The following is a 14,237-nucleotide window of genomic DNA, read 5'->3' on the forward strand; positions in this document are numbered from 1 at the left end:
GTAACAGGCCAGAGTTAAAGAACTTCAAAAAAGAAAATACAAAATTTCATGACCATTAAGTTTCTGCCTTTCAAAATAAAATCAAGAAGAACTTTAATGCCACTGAATCTCCTTTAAGAATTGTTTTTTCTCATTATTCCTCTAAAATTTATCAAGCTTTCTTATCTATGTTAGTTCCTTTGCTGTCCACAGTATTTTCTTCAAAAAGGTCTTGGCTCCCCTGCCTACATTAGCCATCTAAATCCTCATTATCCTTGAAGATATGAATGAACCACCAGAACCACTGTAAAGCCTTCCTTAGCCAGTTCAACAGAAAATTCCCTTGCATTCTTCACCTCTTTTTGCCCTTTTGACACTTGAAATATATACAAAACATCAATTGCCTTCTCAGACATTCATCTTAATCCACCAATTAGATAAGCTTTTCACATCAGGAAACATTTTGTACATTTAACGGCGGGCCACATGAAACACTAAGGCTCAAACACATAATGTCTTCAAAATCTCTGCACTGACTTCTAAGTAGGTAAGTGATGAAATAGCAGTTCTATCCTTGCTCCTAACAGTCTGCTTGCTCTTTAAGCCTAAATTTCATGCTTAAAATGATGTTTGGTATGTGAATATATGCTACGTGGAATGTCTGATGTGTAAGGAAATAAGACATCAAGGAATTCTAGCATGTTATGGAACTTCGTTTTACTTGGCATTTGACTTAATACAGATTTCTGCCTCCAACAGAGAACTGTATTCAAGGTTAGTGTTTTCTGGGACAATCCAATCATTTATTCATTTAATCATTTATCAAATCATTTATTAAATGATTCATTTAACCATTTATTAAAATATTATATTCCAATGTGTACCATTAACTCTGAGACGTTCTGGAGATATAACAGTTCATATGATGGGAGAGGAGAAGGGAGCAGGACAAATCATTTGTCTTCATGAAATTCCTAGTCCAGGGAGGAGACAGTCAGTATGACAAACTACACAAATGAAGGCATGGGAATGAGACGACAACCTAGTGCCTCTCCCTCAATCCACCTTTCCATTCATGTAATATTGCTGTAATTGAAGTTCTCCAAAGGGAGTTATACCAATCTGTAAGAGCAGAGAGCAGTGGAATTTGGTGAATGTGGCAGGCAGCATCTAAAATGGCCCACAGGGACCCTAACTTCTGGTATTCCCACTCTGGTGTATGAGCTGAATCTAGCGACTTGCCTTTAATAAAGAACACAGAAAAACTGGGTTTTAAAGATGATGATTTGTCCCTTGCTTGCACTCTTTCAAAGAATAGCAAGAAGAGGTAAGAAAGCCTTCCTCAGCGATCAATGCAAAGAAATAGAGGAAAACAACAGAATGCGAAAAACTAGAGATCTCTTCAAGAAAATTAGAGATACCAAGGGAACATTTCATGCAAAGATGGGCTCGATAAAGGACAGAAATGGTATGGACCTAACAGAAGCACAAGATATTAAGAAGAGGTGGCAAGAATACACAGAACTGTACAAAAAAGATCTTCACTATCCAGATAATCACGATGATGTGATCACTGACCTAGAGCCAGACATCCTGGAATGTGAAGTCAAGTGGGCTTTAGAAAGCATCACTACGAACAAAGCTAGTGGAGGTGATGGAATTCCAGTGGAGCTATTTCAAATCCTGAAAGATGATGCTGTGAGAGTGCTGCACTCAATATGCCAGCAAATTTGGAAAACTCAGCAGTGGCCACAGGACTGGAAAAGGTCAGTTTTCATTCCAACCCCAAAGAAAGGCAATGCCAAAGAATGCTCAAACTACCACACAATTGCACTCATCTCACATGCTAGTAAAGTAATGCTCAAAATTCTCCAAGCCAGGCTTTAGCAATACGTGAACCGTGAACTTCCTGATGTTAAAGCTGGTTTTAGAAAAGGCAAAGGAACCATAGATCAAATTGCCAACATCCGCTAGATCATAGAAAAAGCAAGAGAGTTTCAGAAAAACATCTATTTCTGCTTTACTGACTATGCCAAAGCCTTTGACTGTATGGATCACAATAAACTGTGGAAAATTCTGAAAGAGATGGGAATACCAGACCACCTGATCTGCCTCTTGAGAAACCTATATGCAGGTCAGGAAACAACAGTTAGAACTGGACATGGAACAACAGACTGGTTCCAAATACGAAAAGGAGTACATCAAGGCTGTATATTGTCACCCTGCTTATTTAACTTCTATGCAGAGTACATCATGAGAAATGCTGGGCTGGAAGAAGCACAAGCTGGAATCAAGATTGCCTGGAGAAATATCAATAACCTCAGATATGCAGATGACACCACCCTTATGACAGAAAGTGAAGAGGAACTAAAAAGCCTCTTGATGAAAGTGAAAGAGGAGAGTGAAAAAGTTGGCTTAAAGCTCCACATTCAGAAAACAAAGATCATGGTATCTGGTCCCATCACTTCATGGGAAATAGATGGGGAAACAGTGGAAACAGTGTCAAACTTTATTTTGGGGGGCTCCAAAATCACTACAGATGGTGACTGCAGCCATGAAATTAAAAGACACTTACTCTTTGGAAGGAAAGTTATGACCAACCTAGATAGCATACCGAAAAGCAGAGATATTACTTTGCCAAGAAAGGTCCGTCTAGTCAAGGCTGTGGTTTTTCCTGTGGTCATGTATGGATGTGAGAGTTGGACTGTGAAGAAGGCTGAGTGCTGAAGAATTTATGCCTTTGAACTGTGGTGTTGGAGAAGACTCTTGAGAGTCCCTTGGACTGCAAGGAGATCCAACCAGTCCATTCTGAAGGAGATCGGCCCTGGCATTTCTTTGGAAGGAATGATGCTAAAGCTGAAACTCCAATACTTTGGCCACCTCATGCAAAGAGTTGACTCATTGGAAAAGACTCTGATGTTGGGAGGGATTGGGGGCAGGGGGAGAAGGGGAGGGCAGAGGATGACTGAATGGCATCACTGACTTGATGGACATGAGTCTGAGTGAACTCTGGGAGTTGGTGATGGACAGGGAGGCCTGGCGTGCTGCAATTCATGGGGTCACAAAGAGTTGGACACAACTTAGTGACTGAACTGAACTGAACTGCACTCTTTCAGGGGCTTTTTTAGCCTCCTCAATTTGATGATGCAAGCTATTGTGCTGTTAGTAGCCAGTGGCAAGGTGAGGAACTAAAATGTCGCAAGGAATGGAGGTAGCCTCTAAGCAACTCAGTCCTGCCAGAAACTACACGAGTGAACTTAGAACCTTCCCCAACCCCTGAGATGTCTATACCCCTGGCTGACACCTACATTACAGCCTGGGGTGTCCTCTGCCCTGGAAGACTCAGCTACATTGCACCCAGACTCTTAACCCCCGGAACTTTGAAATAATATATATTTGTTGCTTTAGCTAAGTTTTTGGATACCATGTAACACATAATAGGTAACTAATAAAGTCAACCATATTGGGGAATATATAACTGGGGATTCCCTTCATGTACTTTACAATAGGCATAAAGATGGAGAAGAGAATTTAGGCAGAAGAAAATATTCACAAAACATAGTGTGCTGTGCTAAATATGTGGAGTTAAGAATTTATGATTCTATATTTGCTTTGTTAATAAAACAAATTTATAGTAACCAAGGGGGAAAGGCAGCAGGGAGGATTAAATTGGGATACGTGGATTAATATATACACACTACTGTATGTAAAATAGGTAACTAATAAGGACCTACTGTATAACACAGGGAACTCTACTCAATATCCTGCAATGGCCTATATGAGAAAGGAATCTAAAAAAGAATGGATGTAAGTGTATATGTAACTGATTCACTTGGCTGTGCACCAGAAGCTAACAGTGTAAATCAACTATACTCCAATAAAAATTAATTAAAAAAAAAAAGAATTCAGGATTCTAGCTCAAATTTATACCCTGAATAGGTACATGACCCTAACTGCACAAAAACTAATGTCCATAACATTTCCTAACCTAAATTTGCTCTTTTGTAAATTTAAGAGAAGAATTAGTTTAGAGCTAAGTTTCCTCCCTGAGTTAAAAATCCCTTCCTATATGAAAACTTTGAAATTATTTCAGTGTAATTATCCTTTGAAATGGTCCTTTGTCACAGGTCTTGGGCCAACGTTCTAACTCTGTGTACTCCAGCAGGACTGCTTTTGTGTGTCTTCGTGTCTTCTCATCCCTTTTTGCTTAGTTTTTATATTCACATGAGATTTTAAACCAACAAATTGTGACAAAGAATCAGCATGATTCACCACAATGCCTTTCAAAAATAGTAAAAAAATAAAAGAAAAAGAAAAGAAAAAATCCACGAAAGTATGCTAAATTTTAGGAAGGTAGTTTCTATATTCAAAGCATTCATTTTGTTTAAAAAAGCAAAGATTCAGCTCTCCAGTTTTATTGCCTCTTAATAGAACAGATAATAGAAACAAAGTGGGGGAAATGGCATTATCTATTAATGACATGTGTTTCAACACATTTTAACAACCTTGGTTGGTATTTCTTTTTGTGTTCTTTTAAATAAAAACACAGTTCAATCACTATACTGAAATACCTTATACCAATGGTTTTAAAAGGAAAATGTTACCTTCTGTGGCTAAATGCAATAATTTAGTCTGACCCAAAACTGGCTTGAGAGAATATATCGAATCCTTCAGTACATGGTTCCTTCCTTTCTATGTGAATGACTCATAGTTGCATTTCTGGGTTTCTTCCTAAGTAACCTCAGTTGTAATATATTTACACGGCAAATGGTGTAGCTCTATAGCCCTGGTGTCTGTACACTACCAGGAAACTCTTTTGGAATTCGTTTATCTTTTTAGCTGAGTGCAATGGGATAAAACAAAAACGGGTGTTACTGGGACTTCACTGGCAGTTCAGTGGTTAAGACCCGTGCTTCCACTGTAGGAGGAACAGTGTCGATTGCTAGTCCAGGAATTAAGACCTTACAGGAGCCTGGCACAACCAAAAAACACACAAAAAAATCAGTGCTACCAGCTTCACCATAAGCTGATGTACTGAAATGCCTCCAAAACTGGATATGATGTTAGTTCTAGTCAGAAATATTCATTCTGAACCACCTTCCTTCCTCCTGCACATACATACCCTTCTCTTATCAAATTCTCCAAGTTTTTGTTGAATTTGCAAAATAGTTTGGTATCAAATATTGTTTTACAATGTTTATTGAGTTGAATAGAGAGATAAAATCCAGAATGCACTTTAGTTCCCAGTTCAGTTCAGTTCAGTTGCTCAGTTGTGTCCGACTCTTTGCGACCCCATGAATCGCAGCACACCAGGCCTCCCTGTCCATCACCAACTCCCGGAGTTCACTCAGACTCATGTCCATCAAGTCAGTGATGCCATCCAGCCATCTAATCCTCTGTCGTCCCCTTCTCCTCCTGCCCCCAATCCCTCCCAGCAGCAGGGTCTTTTCCAATGAGTCAACTCTTCACATGAGGTGGCCAAAGTATCGGAGTTTCAGCTTTAGCATCAGTCCTTCCAAAGAACACCCAGGACTGATCTCCTTTAGAATGGACTGGTTGGATCTCCTTGCAGTCCAAGGGACTCTCAAGAGTCTTCTCCAACACCACAGTTCAAAAGCATCAATTCTTTGGCGCTCAGCTTTCTTCACAGTCCAACTCTCACATCCATACGTGACCACTGGAAAAACTATAGCCTTGACTAGATGGACCTTTGTTGGCAAAGTAATGTCTCTGCTTTTTAAAATGCTATTTAAAAGGAGTACGTCAAGGCTGTATATTGTCACCCTGCTTATTTAATTTATATGCAGAGTACATCATGAGAAACGCTGGGCTGGAAGAAGCACAAGCTGGAATCAAGATTGCAGGGATAAATTTCAATAACTTCAGATATGCAGATGACATCACCCTTACGACAGAAAGTGAAGAGGAACTAAAATGCCTCTTAATGAAAGTGAAAAAGGAGAGTGAAAAAGTTCGCTTAAAGTTCCCAGTTAGTCCCCCTATCAAATCCTCATTAAATTTTTGGGATATTAGTCAAATAATAAATATTTGGAATATTTTGTCATGATTCCATCACACCTTTTTCATCATGTGTTTTACAAATGTGTCATAGAGGAAGAGAGGACCAGATTCCAGAAGTCTGAAAAATAGCCCACATGTAAACTACCTTAATTTGTATAATAAGCAACAGATCAGGTATCAATTTAATAATGGATCACATGGTAGAAAATATAATGACAATTTGCGAGGGAAGAGATCTTCAAAAAACTTTATCAGCTTTATTTCTTATGAGAACAAGAATTTAAATGGTTTTATTATACAATATGCTAAAAGTTATTCTTATCTCAGCTCTGTTACAGAAACCTAGGAGCAGAAACACCCTATTAAATGGACTCCAGCATGGAACACTTATAGCAAACTTAGTCTGAAGATCATCACTCCCCAAGTCAAGGGAAAATGGAATGAAAGCGTCACATCATAACAAGAGAAAACACCAGAGACTAGTAACAGATGACACCATTCATTTGTTCATTTATTCACTTATTTGTCAACACTGAATGCCTTTTTCAGTAGTGAGTAGTAAAGCTTGGCATCAGGGTTTTAATAATGAAATAGCCTTGTGTTTGATGATAGAGTCTATGGAGGAATATAGTCAAGTAAACCACATTTGACGCATAAGCAATTACAGACATACTGAAGATACTGGAGAGTCTGATAATAATTATCGGCTCCCTTTCAAGAAAATGCATATTCTAAATATACAAAAGTTTAGTGTTCAATTGTAGATGTTTCCAGGACCCTCAAATATTCATCCACAGACCACTAAATACTACCAGAGTCAGAACATCTGGTTTATGAAGTCTCACTAATTTGTATCTTGGTGCCCAACTGTAGAATAGCAGCACATAAGTTCTGTGACCATGTGAACATTTTCAGTAGATATAGCTTTCTGTGGATAAAAATATCCTTGCTATGGGCCAGATGCCCTTGGTACAAAGTAATTTCTAGAGACTTACCACAGTTGACTTAAACTTCAGTAATGCGTGCCCTGTTGTACTCATATAATCATTTGTTTATAAAGTGCTGTTCCAACAAGCATAAGATTATTAACAAGGCTATTTTTATTTACCATGTTTCCAAACCAGGTCATCTACCAGAAGAATTAATTTATAAGGTAAAAAGTACAGATAGTCCAAAAGAATTGGCTCAGATTAAGTATCTGCTTGTGGTAAAAAGAAATACTTCACTGATATTTCTGGATTCATCCAAAGCTAAATCCAGATCTTTTTTTTTTTTTTTTTTGCAGCTTTAATTTCCATGTTTAAACATTTTGAGGTTGCCAATGCATAGGCTGCTAACTAAAATATAACTGAATAACACTAAAATACCTCTTCAATTGTCAATTCAAAACTTCCATGAAAAAAGAGATTCTGTGTTTTTTTTCCCCTTTTTGCACAAATCAATAAAAAAAATATCCAATTGAAATTCACTTAGGTATAGATTTAGATACTCTTGAAAATTAGCTGAGTTTCAATCAAAAATAAAAAGGAATAACTGAAACAAGCAAATGTTTCTTTTGGAAGGAAAGTGATTAACTAAATAAAGTAGATTTATTTTTATAGAATGAGAAACTGAAGCTCAGATTCATAAAGGGGCACTTGGTTACAGGGAAAATGACATAGTCCTATAGACAAAGCTTTCCATCTCCAACAATACCACTCTTTATACTAGCAAATGCTTTTGTTTTCAATTTTATTCAAATTCATTTCTATAGGCTAGATTTAATTAAAGGAAAAATAAAGCAAAACACTCATTCATTGAAAACAAAATTCATCCATTTATCATGCTTTTTTTATCCATTCCATCAGTTAATATACTAAGTATCTATTGAGTAAGTTTCACATGTTCTGCCCAAGGCTTGGAAAGGAGACCTGGCTAGAGCAGTCAATTGGGGAACTGGTGCTAAGACAGGAAGTTGGAAATGTAAGCAGGAGCCCATCCAGAAGGCCTTGCTGGGACAGAAGAGAGCTCAGATTTTTTTACAAATGCAAAATTAACCCATTCAAAGGTTTTAGAGAAGGGTGTAATGCAAACCAACATATTTTAAATCAATCTCCTCTTAACTTTTAAACTTTTGCTCTGGTAAAATTACAGTTTCTATCAAAACACACCTTGCATTTTTCTTTCTCTGTAACGCACAACTTCTTTCCATGTGGAAACTTTTATACCAATTAACTATTTAATGATATGAAACTTTGAGGATCTAAAATACATGAATTTTGAAAATCATTTAGGAAAAACGTATTTGGAGGCACACTCAAGTTCAGAAGATTTTAAGTTCAGTCCAGACTGTTAGTTTCCATGACTAGGTCACTGTGAAAATGCTGTGTCCGCTTTACTTTGACTCTAAGAGTCTATTGATTTGTGGCTACTACTTCAAACTGGCTACAAAACCATGCTTCTTTTTTTATCTATGTACTGTCTTCTCACACTTCTCTCAGGGTCACAGTATTGTCTGTCTTTGCCCTCCCACTCCTTCATATCTCTTATTAGTAAAGTCAGCAAAGTATCATGTAACCAAGTTATCAAGAAACTTCTTTATACTAAATACCATGAAGGATATTACAAAAGACACACACAAAAGGAAACTCTTAGGGAAGAAAAAGAAGAAGAAAAAAAAAATAACACAATATATTTTAGGCAAAGGCATAAATAAGATTATAAAAAAAAGTGAAAATAATATTTGTAATGCCAGCAACTTTATAGGCAGATATGCTTTTATTGAATACCAAATATGTTGTTCCAGCTATTAGCAGCTAACATCATCATATGATTACTAGCACTGAAGAACATGCTAAACACTGTGCATATATGGTCTCATGCAATCTTTCTAGCTGCTCTATAGTCAAATAGATGGGCACTATTATTATTCCATATTGTAAAGTAAGAAACAGAGAATTTGGCTCCAGAGCTTGGACACTTTACCCACACTCTTCTCAAACTCCTATAAGGATGAGAATCACTTGAAGAACTTGTCAAAAATACAGAGACATGAATACTATCATTTTTAGCAGATTCTGAGATGAGGCCAAAGAATGTGAATTTTTATAAACTCATAAACTATCATTAATCACTATCACCACCACCAAACCATCACTCTAACCCAAATGCAATGATTCTGATATTGATGACCCATTAGCTACATTTGAAAAACTTTGTGCTATGATACACTATATCCCCTAGGACTGTATTAAAGTTTATATGCACACACTCACTGGGAAATAATGTTAAAATATTTTGATTCAATAGATCTAGGGTGAGCCCTGAGATCCTGTATTCCTGAAAAACTTAGAAGTGATGCCAATGTGGTTAGTCAAGACATACATTTTCAGTAGGCAAGACCAACTACAGTGCCAGAAAGTTTAAGGTTAAAGATATAAGAGATGTTAATTCTCTTTCATAAAGAATTTATACTCTCCATCAACAAAATGAACAGATAACTTATGAAATGGGAGAAAATATCTGCAAATAATATATTTGGTAAGGGTTGCATATCGGTAAAAGCCTGGGCGGCTGCGACAGCACAAAAGCGCAGCTGAGAGGAGCTACCCCATGTCCGAGGTTGGGGCAGCGGCTGAGAGTACCAGGCTGCGATGGCGCAGGAACAGCCAGAGGAGCTACCCCACGTCCGAGGTCAGGGGCGGCGGCCGGGAGGAGCTACCCTGCCTCCGAGGTCAGGGGTGGGGGCCGGGAGGAGCTATCCCACATCCAAGGTCAGGGGTGGCGGTCGAGAGTGCCAGGCTGCGACAGCACAGGAGCAGCCAAGAGGAGATATGCCCCAGGTCAGGGGCAGTGGCCAGGAGGAGCAACCCCACATCCAGCGAGTGGAGCCTGCACGGGTGCAGGAGGGCCTAGAGGAGCTACTACACGTTCAAGGACAGGAGGGGCGGTGGTGAGGAGATACCCCTCATCCAAGGTAAGGAGCAGCGGCTGCACTTTGCCAGACCAGCTGTGAAGAGATACCCCACGTCCAAGGTAAGAGAAACCTCAGTAAGACAGTAGGTGTGGCAAGAGGGTGTCAGAGGGCAGACACACTGAAACCATAATCACAGAAAACTAGTCAATCTAATGACACTAGGTACCACAGCCTTGTCTAACTCAATGGAACTAAGCCATGCCCGTAGGGCAACCCAAGATGGGCGGGTCATGGTGGAGAGGTCTGACAGAATGTTGTCCAGTGGAGAAGGGAAGGGCAAACCACTTCAGTATTCTTGCCTTGGGAACCCCATGAACAGTATGAAAAGGCAAAATGATAGGATACTGTAAGAGGAATTCCCCAGGTCAGTAGGTGCCCAATATGCTACTGGAGATCAGTGGAGAAATAACTCCAGAAAGAATGAAGGGATGGAGCCAAAGCAAAAACAATACCCAGTTGTGGATGTGACTGCTGATAGAAGCAAGGTCCGATGCTGTAAAGAGCAATATTGCATAAGAACCTGGAATCTTAGGTCCATGAATCAAGGCAAATTGGAAGTGGTCAAACAGGAGATGGCAAGAGTGAACATTGACATTCTAGGAATCAGTGAACTCAAATGAACTGGAATGGGTGAATTTAACTCAGATGACCATTATATCTACTACTGCAGGCAGGAATCCCTTAGAAGAAATGGAGTAGCCATCATGGTCAACAAAGAGTCCAAAATGCAGTACTTAGATGCAATCTCAAAAACAACAGAATGATCTCTGTTCGTTTCCAAGGCAAACCATTCAATATCACAGAAATCCAAGTCTATGCCCCAACCAGTAACACTGAAGAAGCTGAAGTTGAATGGTTCTATGAAGACCTACAAGACCTTTTAGAACTAACACCCAAAAAGATGTCTTTTTTATTATAGGGGACTGGAATGCAAAAGTAGGATGTCAAGAAACACCTGGAGTAACAGGCAAATTTGACCTTGGAATACGGAATGAAGCAGGGCAAATAATAGAGTTTTGCCAAGAAAATGCACTGGTCATAGCAAACACCCTCTTCCAACAACACAAGAAGAGAAGACTCTACATATGGACATCACCAGATGGTCAACACCGAAATGAGATTGATTATATTCTTTTCAGCAAAGATGGAGAAGCTCTATACAGTCAGCAAAAACAAGACCAGGAGCTGACTGTGGCTCAGATCATGAGCTCCCTACTGTCAAATTCAGACTTAAATTGAAGAAAGTAGGGAAAACCACTAGACCATTCAGGTATGACCTAAATCAAATCCCTTATGATTATACAGTGGAAGTGAGAAATAGATTTAAGGGACTAGATCTGATAGATAGAGTGCCTGATGAACTATGGTTCCTGACATTGTACAGGAGACAGTGATCAAGACCATCCCCATGGAACAGAAATGCAAAAAAGCAAAATGGCTGTCTGGGGAGGCCTTACAAATAGCTGTGAAAAGAAGAGAAGTGAAAAGCAAAGGAGAAAAGGAAAGATATAAGCATCTGAATGCAGAGTTCCAAAGAATAGCCAGGAGAGAAAAGAAAGCCTTCTTCAGGGATCAATGCAAAGAAATAGAGGAAAACAACAGAATGGGAAAGGCTAGAGATCTCTTCAAGTAAATTAGAAATACCAAGGGAATATTTCGTGCAAAGATGGGCTTGATAAAGGACAGACATGGTATGGACCTAACAGAAGCAGAAGATATCAAGAAGAGGTGGCAAGAATGCACAGAAGAACTGTAGAGAAAACATCTTTATGATCAAGATAATCTCGATGCTATGATCACTCACTAGAGCCAGACATCTTAGAATGTGAAGTCAAGTGGGCCTTAGAAAGTATCACTATGAACAAAGCTAGAGGAGGTGATGGAATTCCAGTTGAGCTATTTCAAATCCTGAAAGATGATACTGTTAAAGTGCTGCACTCAATATGCCAGCAAATTTGGAAAACTCAGCAGTGGCCACAGGACTGGAAAAGATCAGTTGTCATTCCAATCCCAAAGAAAGGCAATGCCAAGGAATGCTCAAGCTACCGCACAATTGCACTCATCCCACACACTAGTAAAGGGATGCTCAAAATTCTCCAAGCCAGGCTTCAGTGATACGTGAACTGTGAACTTCCAGATGTTAAAGCTGGTTTTAGAAAGGCAGAGGAAACATAGATCAAACTGCCAACATCCGCTGGATTATCGAAAAAGCACGAGAGTTGCAGAAAAACAACTATTTCTGCTTTACTGACTATGCCAAAGCCTTTGACTGTGTGGATCACAATAAACTGTGGAAAATTCTGAAAGAGATGGGAATACCAGACCACGTGACCTGCCTCTTGAGAAACCTATATGCACATCAGGAAGCAACAGTTAGAACTGGCCATGGAACAACAGATTGGTGCCAAACAGGAAAAGGAGTATGCCAAGGCTGTATATTGTCACCCTGCTTATTTAACTTACATGCAGAGTACATCACAAGAAACGCTGGGCTGGAAGAAGCACAAGCTGGAATCAAGATTGCCGGGAGAAATATCAATAACCTCAGATATGCAGATGACACCACCCTTATGGCAAAAAGTGAAGAGGAACTAAAAAGCCTCTTGATGAAAGTGAAAGAGGAGAGTGAAAAAGTTGGCTTAAAGCTCAACATTCAGAAAACGAATATCATGGCCTCTGGTCCCATCACTTCATGGGAAACAGATGGGGAAACAGTGGAAACAGTGTCAGACTTTATTTTTGGGGGCTCCAAAATCACTGCAGATGGTGACTGCAGCCATGAAATTAAAAGACGCTCACTCCTTGGAAGAAAAGTTATGACCAACCTGGATAGCATATTGAAAAGCAGAGACATTACTTTGCCAACAAAGGCCCATCTAGACAAGGCTATGGTTTTTCCAGTGGTCATGTATGGATGTGAGAGTTGGACTGTGAAGAAAGCTGAGCGCTGAAGAATTGATGCTTTTGAACTGTGGTGTTGGAGAAGACTCTTGCGAGTCCCTTGGACTGCAAGGAGATCCAACCAGTCCATTCTAACGATCAGTCCTGGGTATTCTTTGAAAGGAATGATGCTAAAGCTGAAACTCCAGTACTTTGGCCACCTCATGCGAAGAGTTGACTCATTGGAAAAGACTCTGATGCTGAGAGGGATTGGGGGCAGGAGAAGAAAGGGACGACAGAGGATGAGATCGCTGGATGGCATCACCAACTCGATGGACATGAGTTTGAGTGAACTCCGGGAGATGATGATGGACAGGGAGGCCTGGCTTGCTGAAATTCATGGAGTCACAAAGAATCGGACATGACTGAGCGACTGAATTGAACTGAATACCCCAAATACATAAAGAACTCATATAACTACAGACAGTGTAAAACCATCTGATTAAAAAAGGGGAAGAAGGTTGAGGTCTACCCCTATGGGCTTTTTCTATAAAACCTACATTGTTGGAAATGCCTCAGAGAGTAACTATGTAGTTTCCTTTACTCATATAACTACCTGTTAGATCTGTGGAAAGAACTTTAAGAGAGAACTGCCAATTAAACTAGGAAAAACCTAACATAATCTTGGGTACTGGCATATCACAATGATCTCTGTCAAGTTCCAGGGTGTGATAACTTAAGAATGAATATGATTTGAACTTAATACATTTTTAGAGGGTGCCATTATGAATTAGGCAGATCCATTTTCTGGCCCTAAACATGATTTTCTAGTAAACTGCTTAAGGAAATTGGATCTCCAAATTTACAGGTGGGAAATTTTGAAGTACATTCCATTAAAGATCAAAGAGGCCCAACTAACACAATTGTGGGCAGATACACATGACAGCTGTGGGTTGAGCAGAGTTTCTTTTTGAAAGGGCTATCTTGAAGATTATGACTTTGGGGAAGCTAAGGTGATTGGCAGTGGAAAGAATCAGGATGTGTGGAAATTCCTTAAAAATTTATTGACTTAAATCACTCTGCCTCTGTTATACATAATAAAAAGAAACTCTTTATAGTGTGGGGGCGGGGTGGGGGGGGGGTGGGAGCAGCAGAGGATCTGAATAGACTTTTTTCCAAAGAAGACATACAGATGGTCAATAGGTACATGAAGAGATGTTCAGCATCACTAATTACCAGGGAAATGCAAATCAAAACCATAATGATATGTTACCTCACTTCACCCCTACTAGAAAAGCTACTATAAAATAGTCAATAAATAAGAGTTGGTGAGGATGTAGAGAAAAGAGAACCCTTGTACACTGGTGGTGGGAATTTAAGTTGGTGCAGCCACTATCAAAAA

At 39.4% G+C, this 14,237-nt stretch overlaps 1 non-coding gene across 1 annotated transcript; it reads left to right on the plus strand.

Moving 5' to 3' along the window:
• The first annotated feature begins 13,355 nt into the window (after positions 1 to 13,355).
• Positions 13,356 to 13,485, plus strand: LOC113893851. The gene has a single exon (XR_003511374.1). It is a non-coding gene; the product is annotated as a small nucleolar RNA SNORA18 (small nucleolar RNA).
• The last annotated feature ends 752 nt before the right edge of the window (positions 13,486 to 14,237 follow it).

The sequence above is a fragment of the Bos indicus x Bos taurus genome, chromosome 5, assembly GCF_003369695.1.
Source record: "Bos indicus x Bos taurus breed Angus x Brahman F1 hybrid chromosome 5, Bos_hybrid_MaternalHap_v2.0, whole genome shotgun sequence".
In the NCBI taxonomy this organism is placed as follows: Eukaryota; Metazoa; Chordata; class Mammalia; order Artiodactyla; family Bovidae; genus Bos; species Bos indicus x Bos taurus.